The 18,950-nt window shown below is 37.3% G+C and overlaps 1 protein-coding gene across 1 annotated transcript in view; it reads left to right on the plus strand.

The window, feature by feature from the left end:
• The window catches only part of LOC101800169 (uncharacterized), a 421,465-nt gene that overhangs the window by 101,384 nt on the left and 301,131 nt on the right, over positions 1-18,950 (plus strand). Inside the window, exon 4 of the mRNA XM_072023988.1 lies at positions 16,947-17,065. The gene's annotated coding sequence lies outside the window, so the exon portion shown is untranslated. The remainder of the gene's footprint in view (positions 1-16,946; positions 17,066-18,950) is intronic.

Below are 18,950 nucleotides of genomic sequence, written 5' to 3' on the forward strand. Positions count from 1 at the left end.
TAGGGTAGGTTGATAAAGATTAACTTCAACCATAATTCTCAGTCAAATTCAAGCAGTTAGGACTTGTTTTTTTGAAATAGGTTGTGCTTAGTGCTATCAAAAATAGCAGCAATTGAGAATGGATTCACAGCTTTCTGCATGCAGCAGCTGTGTACTGCCAGCAAAACTTGAGGAAGACTGATCATGTTTCAAGGGCCACTGCTGAGATCATAGAATCACAGAATAGTTTGGGTTGGAAGGGACCTTAAAGCCCAGCCAGTTCCAACCCTTGCCATGGGCAGGGACACATCCCACTACTTCAGGGTGCACAAAGCCCCATCCAGCCTGGCCTTGAATGCCTCCAGGGAGGGGGCATCCACAATCTCTCTGGACAACCTGTGCCAGTGCCTCACCACCCTCTGAGTAAAGAATTTCTTTCTACTATTTAATCTAACTCTTTTGTCTTTTATTTTAAAACCATTCTACCTTGCTGACTGAACAAAAAAGTTGCTCTCTGTCTTTCTTTTAAGCCCCCTTTAGGTATTGAAAAGCTGCATTCAGGTCTCCCTGGAGCCTTCTCTTCTTCAGTCTGAAACAGATCTCAAGGTGAGCTTATTCTAAAATAATGCCCGAATTCCTGTCCAGTCTTTTTCACATAAATCTTTCTGGAGTAGTTTATTTTGAAGAACTTGAAGGAAAGAGTCTGGCCGGGCCTGTTAAAACCTATAAGAAATTAGAATATGTTTAGCAAAATGCCTACCAGTAAGAGTGTTTTCTAAAGACTGATATGTTTTCAGCAGTCTCTACAACATTTGTAAATCTTGATATTTATCTTGGTAAATCAATATTTACATTTGAAATTGCTAGTTTTTAATATCAGTATTCCCATAAACCAGTGAACCACAGCTGAGGAGGTTCAGTTTATCACTGCATCAACTCAAGAAATGTTTCAAGACAGTTCAACAAAATTAAGTACTTAAATTTGATTTAAAACATATTAGAAATATATTTTAGTTGTATAGAAAAGTTGAATAATTTGCAGTTTACAAAAAATCCAAAAATGTTTTGAAGAAAATTTCTGGAAGGGAAACACCTGATTACATTCAGTATAGTCTCCTGTGGTAGGGAGAATAAGTGTTTAACTTGCAGGTCTCACTTAGAAACACCATTTTTTCTTTTCAATTTAAATGATAGATTAATACTTAGTGAGATCTAGTTGCTTAAAAATTCAGGTTTCTGAAAATGAATTTCTGTTTATGGAAAAAAAAAAATATTCTCATAACAGAAAAACCAAATCCTTCTACATTCATAGCTCAAAGGTAAGAATGAATATGGCTACAGTCATAAGTCACTACAATTTTGCCCTTAATTAAAAAAAAAAAAAAAAAGGAAAAGAAACAATGCCACAGAGTAATGATGCAATGAATGCTTTGGGCTTATTTATGCATTTTAGGTTTGCAAACTGTTTGCTTTACATGCTGCTGCATTTGAGCACCTATATGTTAATGAATATGTTATAGTTAAGGGACAGGTCACTCTGCTGTTTGTTTGTTGTTATAATGCTTTGCTATTTTAATGTCAAATTCTAAAATCAGAATATGTTTCAATTAGCTTCATCATTGGATATCAGAATCTCCAGATACTCCTGGAAGCAAAACAGAATGTACTGAGTTTCCAAAGAAGTATAGTTTCTTTGAAATACAGCAAGGAAGAGCAAAAAAGGCAACAGAACACTACTTAAATACGTAGGTCCAATTAGTTAAATAATTTCTAGCCTTCTTAGCACTCCAGGCCTGCAGTATATGGGGAAAAAGTAACTGCTGGACAGTTGTTAGAATAGCATGTGGTTTGTGCAGTTCCTCTGTTATTTAAAATTTGATTTCATTGTTAATTTGTAAAATGTGGGAAACTAGGCTGATTTAGGGGCATTCTGACAGGAGTTATACAGCATCTGTAGTAACTGTGATCTTGGATCAATTGTATTTACTCAGTCAAAATAGGATGGCTTCCTAAAGATAAATAAATTGTTCTAAATAGTTAAAAGCCTACTCGGGTTAATTAAATGAATTCCACAGATGATGTTGCATGAAGTAACATGAATTATACAGCTGGTTTATGGGGGAGGCAGGAACAGACAAAAAGGAACATAGCATTCAACCTCATTATATATTTGCGTCATTCTTTGTAAATTCCTAAAAATCATTTAAGTTCGTTAAGGAAAAAAAAAAAAAAAAGAAGTGGATTTCAGGGGCAGTTTTATTTGCAAGCAGCACTCACTTTTTATTGTCGTGTGTTTATCAGATTTGTTCTCTGCAGCCATATAAGCAACCAGCCCCCATTTAATAATGACAAGAAATAGCTACAGCTTTCTAGAATTCACTGCAGCTTTGCACACTGTATTAGAGTGTTTTCTGAACTACCAGCACTACTGTGCTGTGCCCATCAAGGATTCAAAGGGAAGTCATGCAGGAAAGGAGGGGGAAACATGTCCAGTGTGTTGAGAAATGATGCCAAGTACTTAAACAATGCCAGGCAAGCAATATCATTGCATGGCTGGAATAAAAATCGTGTATTTCTTGAGTCTCTCTCTCCCATTCTTGGGTAGTTGGATATGGTAAAACGTACACAAGCACTCTGAATACTAGGAATGAAAAGCAAAACACCTATATTCATAACCAGGATCTTCTGCTCTTGAAATCATGATTTATAGTGCTACTAAGAAGTTCCCATCATATTACACAGCCTAAAAGAGCTAGTGAAGGAGATTAGTTTGTTCGCTCATGGTAAGAATAAGCCATGAGCAAAATATCGTTTCTGTAAAAGTATTCTAGGATGTTTCTTCCTGAATTTGATCATTTTCTTTTCAGAGATGTGATGTCTTAATAGCATTAATTCTTTTGTATTTTAGTACGTTATAATGTGGTAGGGCGAAAGAGAAAAAAATGATATATACTACTGGGATTTGTGTCCTTTATGGAAAGCTCTAATTTCTGAAATGCAGACTGAATTCAATTGAAGAACACATTTTGCTAACAATAGCAGTATCTAGATTCTCTGGAGTGGGATAGGTGACACATTTCTTCACAAAACAATCACTGAATCTGTGAGAATCTTTCTTTTTTAAAATGTGCTTTCGGTTAGTAATGAATATATTGTAGAAAATACAATAGAGCAGGAAATCACTAGTTAAAATCTGCTTATATTAAATTGAAATATTAAAAGCGTAGATTTCATAGATTATAAAAGATGAAGCTCTGAAAAATTTAAGAGCGTAGGAAAGAAAGCCAGGCATTGCTAGCTCTTGACTCTGCTCTCAATAAGGTATAAGCCTTTAGAATTTGTTTTATTGAACAAAATAATAAATAAATAAAAATGTTAATAGAAAGTGGAATATGAGATACTGTTTTTTTTTTTTTTTTTTTTTTTTTTTTTACTGCTGATAAGTCCTTCATTATTATTTTTGAAAAGATAACTGAGAAAGAATTTAATCAATCTGGATTTCAGAAACATAATGCCAAATAGTAAATTAACTCAGGTGCAGAACTAATGTGCACATCTGTGCACATCTATATGCAAAAATTTTAAGGTCAGTACTGATGGTTTGCAGTGAAAGAAGAAAGTACCAAGCTAATGCATTTAGAATTCCCAAGAAACTTTTCTTGTGATCTTGGCATAGCAAGTACAGATGTGCTAATTAATTTGCCTGTAACTCAGATTTGAAGCTGACATCAATTTGGAGAATAGAATATTAAGAAAAAAATGGATGATATTGAGTGTTATAGTGATAGAAATAGGATGAAAGTGGAAGAATACAGCATGCAAGATGAGGAAAATCTGCTAAAGTTGGAGACTCAGCAATTATAATCAAGAGTCAAAAACCCACCACTGTGCAAAGTTTTCTTGGTGATCAGAAGGGAACTATTAGCTGCTGTGTGATATAAAAGTTAAAATTGCACATGCAATTGGAGAAGTCCTTGCATAGGTGTTTACAACAGAAGCTAAAGGCTTTTAAAAAGTCACTAGTGGACCAAATCCAGGACACTTTAAACCATTCTGGTAATCAGTTGCAAAACAAACAAACAAACAAACAAACAACAAAAACAAAAACAAAAAAAAAAACAACACCCCATCACCTACTAGGATAATTGTGAATGAAAAGCCAATTTTATAAGAAACTACACAATTATGGCTTGTGGTTGTGGTGCATTTCTCTCTCTAAATAGATCAATAAATTAAATATCAGTGAAAAAAGGTGGATTTGTCCTAACACAAATCCAAATTGCAATAAAATGGTTATGAATAAGTTTTATGTAGAAATTATCATCTAATTCTAGCTGTAGTGTTGCTTTGGAATAGACAGACAGGAAAATGGGAAACAAAATTTAATGAATGCTAAGGTTGCTCACATTTGTTTACGCAGGAGAGTACATCGCACTGTTGGTGGCAATAAAAGGGGAACAGGGCTATATAAAGAAGGAGGTCTTTTCCAGTCCTATCTCCAGAGAAAGACTAAAAATCTTATAGAGTAAGCAGATCAATATCCATTTCTTTTTTTGTTCTTGAGAATTGACTTTTGCACTCATTTTAACTTCAGAACTCTGGAGTTCAACCTTAGATCTCCCTGCCTTTGGTTTTATATTAGGGGAATAAGTGCAGTGAGACACAGAAAGATGATGAATGTAGTCTTCTAAGTGACTGGTGTCCCTGAATTCAGTGTGGGTTCTTGCTTTCCCTCTCATTGGAGTTAGCAGTCTGAAAAATGGTGCAGGAAGGAAATGAACATGTTTGCATGTGAGTGTTGTGTACGAGAAGCCTCTCATTACATTTGTCAATGGTAGCATTTAGGAAAATAATGTGACCTCAGCTAGAAAGTAGTATGTTTGCTGAAACTGATAATTGGATTTAGCCACCCCTTCATAAAATGCCTTCATGAAAACATGAGAGACCAAGAACTTTATTCATTAACATGGCACATGTTTTTTCAAGTTGAGACGATATGTTGCATTGGCAATCAATTCTTCCCTGTCTTCTCTGTCCAATGTGATAATTTACTAATTTGACTTACTGTTGAAAGGAAAAAGTGAATCTACAACTTGTACTGAGAAGCAAACCATATATTCTTTAAGGAGGTTGAAAGTGAAATGCTGAATGGATTTGTTTGGTTGAACCTAAATCTCAATCCAAATCTGAACTGTGCACTTTAATTTTAATTTTAATTTTTTAATTCATATTTTCTTGCTTGTCATTTAAAATATGTGTGAGGAGGTATAGAATATGAATGAAAGAAAAGCAAAATCTACAGAATGAAATGAAGGCACTTTTTCTTTCATTTCACATTCATCCCCAATAGTAAGTACATAGAGGCAAACACTGACACTTGTATTGTTGGTATAAGTTGTGCTCATCTTGCATTTAATTAAATGCAGGACAGCTACTGAGTTTTAAATTGGATTATCACTAAAATGCAGTTTTTTGTTGTTTTTTTTTTGTCTTTTCTTAATGATCTTGCTGGGTATTTGCTTATTGTTGCTATTGGCAAATTGAAGGATACCTTGTTGTGAAAAAAGGAAGAAAGGAGGAATAAAAAAAAAAAAGGAAAAAGCATTTGCCATCAGTTCTAGCATAATTGAATAGTGAAGAATACATCTTTACCATGTATAAAATTTATGGGATCATATGATTTTGCGTGGTACAAGTAAGTGCATAAAAAACAACAAATGTTTCAGAAATTGTAATTCAAAGGGATTTTCTGCTTGTTTCAAGTACATGCATTTGCATCTTTGCAAATAGAAGTACCCTACGGATGAGGTTGTGAATTTTATGTGGATGATAGTAATACATATGTCCTAATGTAGCAAGAATTTTATTCATGATACTACTTAAAAGTTTGAAATGATTTCTCTTATATCTGAAAGATTTCTCATATCATCCCCATGTTAATACACCAGGGAGATAAACATGATGTAAGGAACTCCCATATGCATGCAGCTGACAACGTTCATTCAGATATTGAGCTTGGATTTCTATTCTGTCATGAATTACAGACACTATGCAGAATAGACTTTGCTGAATCCTGTATTATTCATTAAAAATATCTCTGTATGCATATAAATTTACCTTTATATGTGGATATTATTATTATTGTATTTCCTTAGTATGTGGATATTATATACCACAACTATGTAGGTAACCTGAAGGACTTAGTGCTACTTTGTGCTCATCTTTTACTTCTAACAGGAAAAAAAAGCAATTTCAGTGCAAAAACATTCCTGTATTCTGGGCATGACCTGAGCTTGCATCATCTTAGTTGATGCAGAGAGCTCTGCTTGGCCCTCTCATGGCTTTTCTGCAGTCAGTGGAAAGAGGAGCAGCTCTGCTCCAGGCAGCTCTGTATGAGGTGCCTTGTTACTGTGGTGTCAGAGTAGGCTTTGAAAGGCAGCCCGTGGCACTGCGGCACAACTGGAAGGAGACGATTACTGTAGCTGACAGAATGGAGGAAAATGACTTTTGCATCAGCTTCTTGCATTGCTGTGCACTGCCAGTGACTAAGGCTGTTCTACAGCCTGTCAAGTGTGTTTAACCACAGCTAAATAGCAAGTGCCCTGGATGTGAAATATGTGCTGTTATAAGTCATACTGAACACCGCGAATTTTAATTGTATGGCTGCTCCTCAAAGTCCATGTGAATACAGGCTAATGGGCAGTGTGGCTCTCAGTGAGGAGCTGTCATGCAGAAAGTTGCAAGAAAGCAGGTCTGAGAAAGTGGAAAAGAGAGTGTTTGTGTGGATAAGATCCTGTAGTGCTACTACTGGACAACTCTGAATTTGGCAAGCTGAAATATGAACCCAAATATGCTGTGATGGAACTAGCAGACACTCAGTACTTCTGTAGTTCTTTAGAATACCAGCCATGAGCGACAAGCATCAGTCAATATTTGCACGCTTTTCTGATATTCTGGGCCTGGGCCTGGCCCAGAGGCAGTGGGCACAAACTGGAGCACAGGAGGCTCCCACTGAGCACCTGGAAGCACTTATGTGCTGTGCGGGTGCTGGAGCCCTGGCACAGGTTGCCCACAGAGATCTTCAAAAGTTGCCTGAACATGGGCCTGGGCAAGCAACTCTGGGCAGCCTTGCTAGAGGCTGAACCAGACGGCCTTGTGAGGTCCCTTCCAACCTCAGCCATCCTGAGATTCTGTAGTTCTTTACCACAGAAAACACATTTATGCCTGGTTTAGACAAGCTAAACTACTTGGTGCTAAAGGCATGACAATGCAAATTATAGCAAGCTGCTTTATTAAATCCAGTGACAATAATAGCTGGGTGTGTTGGTGACTGATTTACTTATAAAGCAGTGAATTTTTCTGAATTGTTGCATCCCTGCTGCGTAGCCTCCCTGCTCAGCTGTACAGAAACATATATTGTTTGTTCCAGTGAAAGCAAGCCTTTGTCTCTGGTGGAAAAAGCTAGGGAATCATTCTGCAAGTTAGCGTGCCAGGTAAAGAAAATACAGGATTCTAAGTGCTAACCAGCAGAGAGAAGGAAATAATAACAAAACAACAAAAACACACTTCATGGCTCTGACATCAAAGTGGAGAAATAGGAAGTGTGAGGAAGAACACAGTACAAATTTTATAGCATGTGAATAACTGAAGCCTGCTAGACACAGTGATGGAAGTGGATCAAAATTACTAACAGTTCTTAACCATCTGTTGAGGGGTGGGAGTTGGGTCTCTGCTAGGCCTCCTTCCCATCTCATATTCCTCCAGCCTATTTGCAACTGCCTGAGACAATTGCTGCTCATGAGCTGTCTGTGATTGTTAAATCACAAGTCTACATATATGTTTCAAGTAACTTTTCTCTTTACGTACTGGTGGTCTTCTCTAAATAGCTGTTTAACTGGTACCCATTATATTAGCATTAGATCTATGCAGCTACTTCTGCCATTGTAGATGTCCAAGAAGTATCAGAGCCTAAAATTCCAGATGGAAAAACTCCTCTTTCTGAACAAATGCACATGAGATTTGTATATTTTTAGAATTGATTAAATTATTATGAATGCAATTTTGTTCTTGCTATGATTGTTCAGGGGCCTGAAGTTCGTCAGTGGGATTGTAACATCTGTCCTGAGAGTGGCAAGATTTCTTATGGGGGTCTGCCTCTGTTGTTAACTAGGGAAATTGTGTCCCATCAACCCCACTATCATTAACAGGACTGAAGGATCCAGACTGCTACGAAGCACAGGGCTGTGAAGGGAACATATTGTTCACAAATACTGGAGCTTAGTCTTCTGCCAGTAGGGGGTGAATGACGGAAAAGAGCCCAATCTGGGATCTCCAGAGAGCGGGGCTACTGTCTGAAGCTTTCATGAGGAATTATTTTATTCTTTATGTGTTTACACAAACCTTTTCTGCTTTAAGTAGAAACCAAATTCTAATTTTGAAAGTAGTGTTACTACTATGTTATTGCAGTTAAAATGGTGTTTCTTTCAGTATTTAATGAGGATTGATTGATGGAAACAGGGAATGGCAGAAATATGAACCTTATATGAATATAAAGTGCTCTGATAGACTCATAGTTGGTTAGCTGTGCAAATGGGAAGAAGGAATGTTTATCAAACATCCAGTTCTTAAGCTTTGTGCAAAATTTATAGTGAATTACATGTATTTTTTTTTTTATTTTTTATTTTTCCCAGCACCGGAAAAGATGCTACTATATAAATATAATCCAGGGCAGTTTTGGAGTATAGTTTAATTTTTTTACTTCCTTTTTCTACCATGAAATTCCTCAGTGGTTGTTAGATCATTACTGCTGTAAACACTGGCCTTTATGACTGGACAGTACAAATAGAGAAAAAGGAAAAGGCTTGGAAATATGACATTGAAATGCAAAGTGTATGAATGCTGAAGATGCCCCAGAACTTATACAGCAAAAAGGCTTCTGTAGGTACAAAAATGTACCACTAAATTTAATAGAATTACATGTGAAATTCAGCTGGATTGTGAGTATTGACTGCTGTAAATGATTACTAGTACTGTTTATCATGCTAGCACTAGAGCTGTGTGCTACCATCACCACTGCAATGAGAAATGAATGGGGCATAAAATACCCAATTCAATACCCTGCTCTATATACCATGCAATGGTTCGATAAAACATTATATATAAAAAAAAAAAAAAAGTTAATGAGACAAAATCATAATATATTCTTATAAAGCCAAACATTCAGCAAGCTATTCTTAAATTTACAGCAAGCTGTTTAGGAAAAAAAAAAAAGTTCCATATTCCCCCCCCCCCCCCATATGAAATTAGAAAGCAATACTGAGGGAATTTAGTGAGAGAAGTTAACTAAGAGCCAGGATATAATATAAAGCATTAATTTATCTTTGATCAAAGTATCTGAGCCACTTTAATTAGCCCAAGTGTTCTAGCTTTTGAAAATGGAATTGCTTTTCTAGCTGCAATGTGATATTTCCTCTAATACTCTGGTGCCTAATCAGCAGAGCAAAACAGAAAGGTGAACTGTTCACTGAGAAATTAAAGTAAAATTCATATGAACAGCACAATTCTGCTATTACCATGACACTGCCTAATCTTAGCAGATCACATTTTCAACCTAAAACTCTTTTTGTGGACCAGCTAAAGTAGCAGCATGTACAAGGCATAAATAGTTGCGTTCATTTTAAAGAAGCTTTGAGAAAAATAATTATATATTTTGAAAATAGTGCTGATTGTCTCTCTTCTGCACCAAAACTCACTGTGGGACAAGTTGGGGCCAAGAAAGCAGCTCTTGGACTGTGAAACAGGAAGCCCCCAAAGGTTGCCACCTTTGTAGTTAATAGGAGTAGTTGTGAGAACTCCGTATCTGACCTCTTGTGTTTTCTTGGGAATTGTAGGAGAGTCTTTCCAGTGGAAGCCAAAGGCTGTGTGTGGCTCATGCTTGACTGACAGCAGTGAATTAGTTGGACATCTAGCTCTGGATGAACCTGAAGGCATACACATCTCAGCCTTAGGAAAGTAGCTAGTGCTTGACTTCAGAAAGCTAATACTCTGAAGGTTAGCACATTAGCCTAGAGAAATGTCTTCTTCTGATTTAAGCTCTTCTGAGGGTCTAAAGTAATGCAGCTCCATTTAACATGAAAAATGCTGCAGTGTTGAGAGCTGAACAGCTCATGGCAACACACGACAAGAGAAGCCTCCCCCACCCCACACTTGTCACCCTTTCATTTAGCATAATACTCAGAAAGTCAAACAGAGACTTCCAACATAGAATAACTAAATAAACTATATGCAAGGAGCTAAGCAGGTGTTTGAAAGCATGCAAACCTCCCAGCACTGGGACGGACAGCCCTTAGAATACTTCTGCAAGTCATGTAACAGAAAGCCTTCACTCCCCAAGGCAGGGGAGGCACTTTTGGAAACTTTAGCTGTGCACCTGAAAAAAAAACAACAACAGCATCTTTCCTGGACAAGAATATATCTGAATGTTGTTATAAAGGTACTATTTACTTATCCATAGAATTTAGATTTAGAGAAAGGTTAATAGCATTCTGAATAGTTACATTACAGTGAGGGCTGGTGGTGCATCTAGTATTAATGCAACGGCTGTTGCCTGTTGAGCCCCTGGACATTAGAGTGTAAGGGACATTGTATTTTTAAGTTTTTTTATGATTCTGATAATTTAGATCAAACTGTTTGTTTATTTACTCAGGATGTTGCAAAGGTTAGGAAACCAGGTTTAAGGAGAACACTTCCACATTTTGATAAACTTCTGAAATGTTTCATCATTTTCTTATTACAGTGATGTGTTTTGTGCTGCTGATACCTTCTCCCCACTCAGAACAGCTGGGTTTTCAGTTTGAGGAAGGTCCTCACAGTCCATCTGCTATCTGGCAGTCAGCATCACATCACTGCAGTCATTTGATTTTCTTTCACCTGAAGGCTCTGCAGCTGTTGTGTGCTTCTTGACAAAATAATTGTATTTGAGTTTTTGACCAAATGTCTTTGCTGTTTGTCTCCAGGACAGGACAATGGCCTGGCCTGGGAACAGGACAAGGCATCAGCAAGCATATGAACAGGATTATTTTGCCTGGCAGGGCTGAAAGTGTTATGTCAGATAGTTCTATTGAGCAACAGTTTCTGTACTTTCCAATAGTAAATCCAGTCCTGGTGTCTCATTTAAGTTTTTCCTTTGTTGTTTATTCCAGTGGCATGGAACCTAATTTTCATTATGTAAAAGTTCATGCCCAATAAATTTAAAGCGCTTTTAAAAATAGCAAAAAAAGGCGAAACTCTCTTTGACTAATAACCCTGTGATGAAAAGGACTGCAGCAGTATGAATACAAAGACCTTATAAAGTTAGCTAGTGGACTTGAAAGCACCTGAAATCTATCTTTTCCTCTGTGATCTGGACACTTAATGGAGTAAGGCAAGTTGGGATTTCTTGGCTATGACTGCAGGCAGCTTCTGTGGAAACACAATCTTCAATCCAGTTTGTAGTTGATGAGCATCCTGTTTGCTGGCATTGTCAACAGAGAACAAAGGACTTAATTAGAGTGTGTTTTAAGTGAAAATCCCATAGTTATTCTTTGCAGATAAGAGACAAAGAACAGTGTTAGGAATAGGCCATCATCACTGCCCACGCTGAGAACAAACAAAATATTCCACTTGGGTTTCTAGTAGTGCAGCTTTCACCTGATTGAAATTCATTACAACATTTTCTTGAAAATATTTTATATGTAATCATTAAAAAAACATCTTGCATTGTTGTCATGACATACATAAATGTTCTTTTCTTCCTGAGATTGCAGCCAGCATAGGTTCATGAAGGGAAAGTCCTGCCTAACTAACTTAATTTCTTTTTATGACAAGATTACCCACCTAGATGACCAAGGGAAGGCAGTAGATGTGATTTTAAAAAATTATTTTATTTTAGCAAAGCTTTCAATACTGTCTCTCACAGTATCCTTCTGGACAAAATGTTCAGTATACAAGTACAAAGTACCATGACCCACAATTGGATGTGGGTCAGGCTCAATGGTGTGTAAGAGGAGCTAAGTCAGGCTGGTGGCCAGTCACTAGTGGGGCTCCATTTTAGGGCCAGTTCTATTTATTTATTTATTTTTTTTTTATAAATGACCTGGATGCTGGAGTTGAAAGCATACTAAGTCTGCAGACAACACTAAAGTAGGAGGAGCTGTTGAGTCCCTTAATTGCAGAGAGTCCTTTCAGACAGATCTTGACAAATTAGAGGGCTGGGCAGTCACCAACTGTATGAAATTTAACAAAAGTGAGTTCCTGGAATGGGGCAGATACTTGTATGTATGTGGGATGTGAGGATGGAGAGCAGCTCCACAGAATTGGATCGGCGGTTCTGGTCACCAGCAATGTGCCTATGAACCTGCAGCGTGTCTGGCAGCCAGGAGGGCCAGCTGTACCCCGGGGTGCCTCGGGCCCAGCACTGCCAGCTGCTGAGGGGAAGGGATTGTCCCGCTCTGCTCTGCCTGGTGAGGCCTCACCCTGAGCACTGTGTGCGGGGTTGGGCACACGATATGGGAAGGACATAAAAGTATCGGAGAGTGCCCAAAGGAGGGCAACACAGCTGTTGAAGGGCCTGGAGGAGAAGGTGTCTGAGGAGGGGCTGAGGTCCCTGGGTTTGTTCAGCCCAGAGCAGAACAGGCTCAGGGGAGGCCTCATGGCGGCCTGCAGCTCCCTCACGAGGAGAGCAGAGGGTCAGGCGCTGAGCTCTGCTCTCTGGGGACAGTGACAGGACCTGAGGGAATGGCATGGAGCTGGGACAGGGGAGGGTCAGGCTGGGTGATAGGAAAAAGTTCTTCAATGAGAGGTTATCAGGCACTGGCACAGCTCTTCAGGACAGTGGTTGTGGCACCAAGCCAGCCAGAGATCAAGGAATGTTTGAACAGTGCTGTCAGACACCTAGGCTTATTTTGGGGTGGTCCTGTGTGGAGCCAGGGGTTGTGCTTGATGATCCTTGTGGGTTCCTTCCAACTTGGGATATTCAGTGAAAACAGTAAAAGGACTAAGTTGGAGTCTCAGATGTTGTAGTTCCTGAAGCTTTCCTGATGTATCATTGAGGATAACCTAAGACATGACTCTGTCAATAACAATTTCTAAATGCATCCATTAACTCCTTATCTGGAGTTTTTAAAATACTTTGTCATTGACTTGACAGAACAACTGGGACATTGTCACTATACTGAATTACAAATTACTGGCACAGCTCTTTTGTCATTAACTAGTCAAACTTCAATACCTTTCAGTATTGTAGTCTCAGCACAGAACTGGGCATATCACAGTGTGCTGTGATATGCCCATTCCTGATTCCTTCCATTCCTGATTCCCCTCTGTCCTTTGTCAAGAAGGCAAGAGACAAGCAAACAAGACTCTGAAATACTCTTACTTATTTGCTATTGTATATTAGCCTCTTGAAGTCTCAATCATTTTATCTCACCTGTGCATCCAGGAACATCTCCCTCCTTTGGGTAATCAGAAGATTAGATTAATTATGCTAATCAGCTACTCCAGGCTGACACAATTAGACAGAACATGCAGTATCTCTGGAAATCTGTACAGGATCTTTCTTGCTTGATGACTTTAATTTCATGATCCAGTGCAATAATTATGGAAAAAGAGAGTGCCCTCCATTTGTGTTTCATCTCTACAGTTCCACATTTGAGGTAATTTTCATAAGAACTCCCCCCAGATTCTGAGTGCAGAAGCATCTTTCATCAGGCTGCCTTAGCATTTGCTGATCTGCAGGACTTTTTGTTTTCTCTTATCTCCCAACTTGGAAGATGCATTTATACACAGATACTGAACATTTAACCAAAGTACATTTCTGTTAGACTCAACACAGAAGGGTGCCAAGAAGCTCTCCTGCAGATCTGGCTATTGGAGTGATGGATCTGTGTGTGACAGTGTAGATAGAACTTGATAGAGCTTATAGAGGGAATTAAATCCTAACTTGCTGCACTATGAGAATGCAAAGAAATATTTCTGTGGCTGTTTTTAAACAGGTATATATATTTGTATTTAATGTAATGGTGTCTCTTAGCACCTTCAAAACAAAAAAGAAAAAAGATTTATCCATTTCATTTCACATTGGGTAAAGTTAAAAATCAGATTAGGTAGCGTGGTTTACAAGTTAGGTTTGAAATGCCAGGATGAGCACACGTAGAGAGTGGCGTTGTTTTCATTCACATTGTAGAAAAAATATATAGAAAATTATTAAAGAGACAAGTTAATCCATCTATTGTTTAACATCACTGTGGTAAAGATTATAAAGATTTTATGTTAAACAGGAATAGAGGGCCAAGAAGTCTTGAAATGATATTAGCTTGGTTGAGTTAATGGAGTTGGCTGCTGACTTAAGTTGGTTTTCACCAGGACTTACAAAGTTTGTTGGCTGTCCAATTCTGTGGACTCACTAAAGTTGGGGTACCTGACTTAATTTTGGACTTTGATTTCCAAACTGGGATTTAGATGGATTTTAAGAAGTAGATCCATTACATTCTCTGTTTCCAACTTTCCACTGAAGCACCAACCCCCTGCCAGATCTAGAAGCACAGACCTGTGAAGAAGAGTCAGACTCAGCTGTCCCTGCAGTTCAGTCATTTTCTGACAGCCTCAAGCTGCTCCCAATGTGTGCATTTATGGATCTGTGGTTATGAACTCTTCTTGTGTGCAGCTTTAGTCTCTGTTTCTAGAGACACCTTGGGAGCAGCTGCCCAAAATTTTGGTATAACATTGTCCAACTTGGAGATACCAGATTAATCCTCTATTTGAATTGAGCCATTACCTGTTTCTATATCTTTAAACTGAAAATGCCATTCCTAAACTGAATTACAAGGTTGCACAGAGAATTATTAGCACTCGTAATGTTCTCCAGCATGGCAGAATCCTGAACACAAATGCTATTCTGCTGCTGTGTGCTGAACAGTGGCTCTTCAAGAGACGTGACAAATACACACTCATCTTGATAGATTTTTGATGTTTTGAGTGAAAATATTACAAATTAGCTGAGCTGCATTGAATTGTTGAAGTGGATGTAATTTTTTTGTGAAGATAGATAACCAAGTAGCTATATCGCTTTCCTGTAGTGAGCGTTGCTTGTTATCCTACCCTGTGCCTGAAACAGTTTGGTTATCTGTTACCTGTATCTTTTCCCTATCCAGGCAACTGTATAGCTTCTTAATATTGGAATTGTGAAAGTAGAATTTCTGCTTCATTGTGTTTAAAAAAACAAAAAACAAAAAAACTCAGTGAATTTAGAATTATTTTATTCATTTTTAATAATGATTGTATTAAATGAGGATTTTTCTAATGTTGTTGTTAGTTTTAATAAGCAGAATTGTTTCCATAGGGATATAAATTACCATAGGAATATTATCTCTTTAATTATTAACATAATTAAGAATATTTTAATGTATTTTATTGATATAAATTAAAAACTTAAAATATCTAGAAGAAATAGTGTACCAAATATTATTTAACCAATCTTTTGATTATAAAGTAATTAGTAATGCCTGATATTAGATATTCTTCTGCAAAAATTATAATACTTTTCTGTCAAAATTTCTGTGCAGTCATATGAGAAACCGTATTTTTAAGAAATTGTTCCTTTTATCGAGGAAACTTTGATAAGTGTAGTTCCAAGTTATGTTTTTCTCTTGACCATGAGTATAAGTACCATTGATACTACCACAAGCATTCTGTGTAGAAGATGTGCAGACCTGTGACATCTACATTATTAATAAGAAATCTAGAAGATTAGAATAAATCAGAAAAGAATCTTTTGCCAAGCATTTGAATGAGTGGAGCTAGTATATTATAGACATAAGAAGCTTAACTATTTCCAAGTTATTTCCAAGTGCCATGGGGAAGAAAGAAGAGTTTTGAGAAGTTTGAGGGAATATCATGACTAGAGGTGTTTGTGAAGAGATTTTGGTAAGTGTGAAGACAACTTAAGAGAAAACAAAAGACACTTATTTGGAAATTTGAAAACATAGTCAGTGAGATTTGGAGGTGAGCATCATGGCTGCTTGATCTGTCACTACAGAATGAAACTGATAAGAGGCTGTGAATGACCTTTAACAGTGCAGGAAATAAAAAAAGAAATCTAAAGGAAAGATGGAGAAAGAATGTTGTTTGTTTGTTAGTTTTCCTGGAGTCCGTCATTTTAGTTTCTTTTCTTACTGTTGTATTTATTACAGGTCAGCACTGAGGCTGCAGGTGCTTAGTCTCTCTTCTTTATTTTCTCTTTGATAGTATTTTGTTTTTTTCACTTTCTATCACTTGTCTTAAAAGCCATAGTTTCAGAAGAGGATAGTGACTTCTCTGAAAGCTATACATTTTAAGTTATGCCTTTCTTAGTCTGAGCTCATCCCTGTAAATAGTGCTCACATTTTTTCTGCCTGGGAAAATCACAATTTCCTCTGCAGACATAAAAATCTCTGCATTCACTTTTGGAGTGACTGATGATTACCTTGCTATCTAAACCTGTAAAAAAAGTCTAATTCAGAATTATTTTCTCCTCTAAGTTAATACCTCTGCATCCTCCAGTCTACTGAAAACATCAGTTGGACTACAGGAAACAGGTGAAACACAGAATCAGCAGGCTGTCCCAGGGTACTCAGCCTTGCTTTCTCTTCCACCAGTGTCTCTCTAGAGATATTCTGGCCTCATGAGGACCTGAGCCTTACGTGGCCCTGTATCATACTTTCAGCCTGCTGTGGTTTGGTCTGTAGTGAAGAAGAAATCTGAACACTAAATCCTTTCTTCTATGACATTCTGCAGCCATTTGATGATAGTATCTGCCATCATCTTCTTTGTTAGGAAGCTCTGAAATTGATGTTCAACTTTTTGTATATTCACCTGTCATCTGTCTCCTTGTATCCGAAGGATGATAAAGGATTAGCTCACTTTTTTTTTTTTTTTTTTTTTTTTTCTCCCAGATTAGCTGAGGCAGATATGGGATTGCATTGTCAGACTAATCTTCCAAGAATACAGTTTTACTTGCTCCAACTAGAAATGCCATTCCTGAGCCATTATGGATCTTCTCGTCCTGGTACTGGTAAGTGACCTGTTTTTGCAGCAGTGATCTGAATGGCTATAAGCAGGCTAGAGAATGAGCTATTGCAATATTTGAGACATGAGATAATGAGATTCTTGACAAGAATCTGGCATGTGGATATTTAAAGTGATTAAAGTTTAATGTAGTGGTATTACGACTTGAAATAGGGAAAAGAGGTAGTAAGGAAAACCAATCAAATTTCTCTATATAGTGCCACTGATCTAGCTTTGAAATTCCTTAAAAGGATTACACTCTAGTTTAATTAAATCCTTTGCTCTCCCAACATTGCTTAACAATTTTTAGTATCTCTCTAGATTTCTAACATTACAGAGCAGAGTTATGAGTCAGATTACTTTGTGTGTTGAGTTTTAAACATGAGCCATGAATCCCTGAAATCCTTTGTTGTTTAAGCAGAATACATTTAACTCTCTCCATTTAGGGTTTAGTCATCCTTTTCATAAGTCTTTTGATGAATAAGGTCATTAAAATTAACACAATATTAAAATAGCTGGTCTCAGTAATTATAATGTTTAACCATGGTTTCTCCTGAGATTAAACTCTGTTCATTTTATCTTCCAATCCAAGAACTTTAACAAAGCTTATTTATAGCAGCCTGAAGACTTGTAGTTGGGTATAGCTTAAGGCTACCACAATATTCTTGTGTAAAACCTCTGTAAATGAGACATCAGTTACATCATATGTTTCTGTGGTAAATTTTAGTGTTCTCTTTTTCAGTCTTCATCTCACATTTAAATATGTTTCTTGGTTTTTTAGTAATCATTTAAAAAATATTTCAGTCCTTCCTAATGCTAATAGGTATTTTGTTTGATACTCTCATTAAGTTTTCCATTAACAAATTTTACCTGTCACATATTCCCACCTACCCATTAACTGAGTCACTGTATGTTGACATGTATTGTGTGATGGGTTTTATGTAAGAAGAACCAAAAGTTTTGTGCATAATAAAATAGGGATTGAGATTAAATTTGTGGGGAAAAAAAAAGTTTTCTCTAAAAACGTGTCACCAGGTTTCCACACTAGTTGAATGTGATGACGCCAACATGGTGTAACGAGACATCCATAGCTAAAACTTCATCCTCTTAACAGAACTGAATATGTTTAATTTTTTGTATATAAATTGACCTCTTTTGTAAGCTGTAGTTGTAAATATTTGCTGAACACTGACTGCAAGTAGTAGCTCTAGGGAAAAAGTATATGAACTGGCTGAAGATGGGAATTACTTAACTGTAGTTGAATTAAAGCCAGTAATTCACAAATCCCTTAAAGTCAGAGTTTCCGTCTTTCTGCAACTGAACACTAGCTAATTGGAAAGCACAGCAATGCAAAATGCTTGGCACAGCCTCTTGTGCACTTGCTTGTATCCATGTATATCGTTCATCGTCTGGATGAATAACAGGGTGAACTTAATGGAAAACACTTCTTTGCAAACCTGCATTAACCATTCCTATTCAATGAGTACCCTAAAAGTGTTTGGGTACCTTGGGTTTTCATAACACTTACAACACTGTAAGAATCCAAGTTTTAAGGACAAAAAAACCCAACACCTTACTTGGGAGATTTATTGAAAATGTTTTGTTTGAAATAATAAAAAATAAAATGGAAATCACACTGTTAACAACATGTTTACCATAACTGGCTTGAGGATAGTTAGCTGATCTTTATGATGGGTGCTCAGTTTTTTAACTTCTTCTGTAGTCACCTACCTTGAAGAATTTATAGGCGATTTTCACTGCTCCTATTATTGTAAGTGGTGGTTGGAGCCATTTAAAGGAGCTGATACTTGAAATCTGCCCTTTATTTAGCCTCAGATGATAAGTCTTGCCATTCCTTTTGGCTCCTGTTTACTTGTCCCTTATATTCTGAA

Source organism: Anas platyrhynchos, chromosome 15 (assembly GCF_047663525.1).
Source record: "Anas platyrhynchos isolate ZD024472 breed Pekin duck chromosome 15, IASCAAS_PekinDuck_T2T, whole genome shotgun sequence".
In the NCBI taxonomy this organism is placed as follows: Eukaryota; Metazoa; Chordata; class Aves; order Anseriformes; family Anatidae; genus Anas; species Anas platyrhynchos.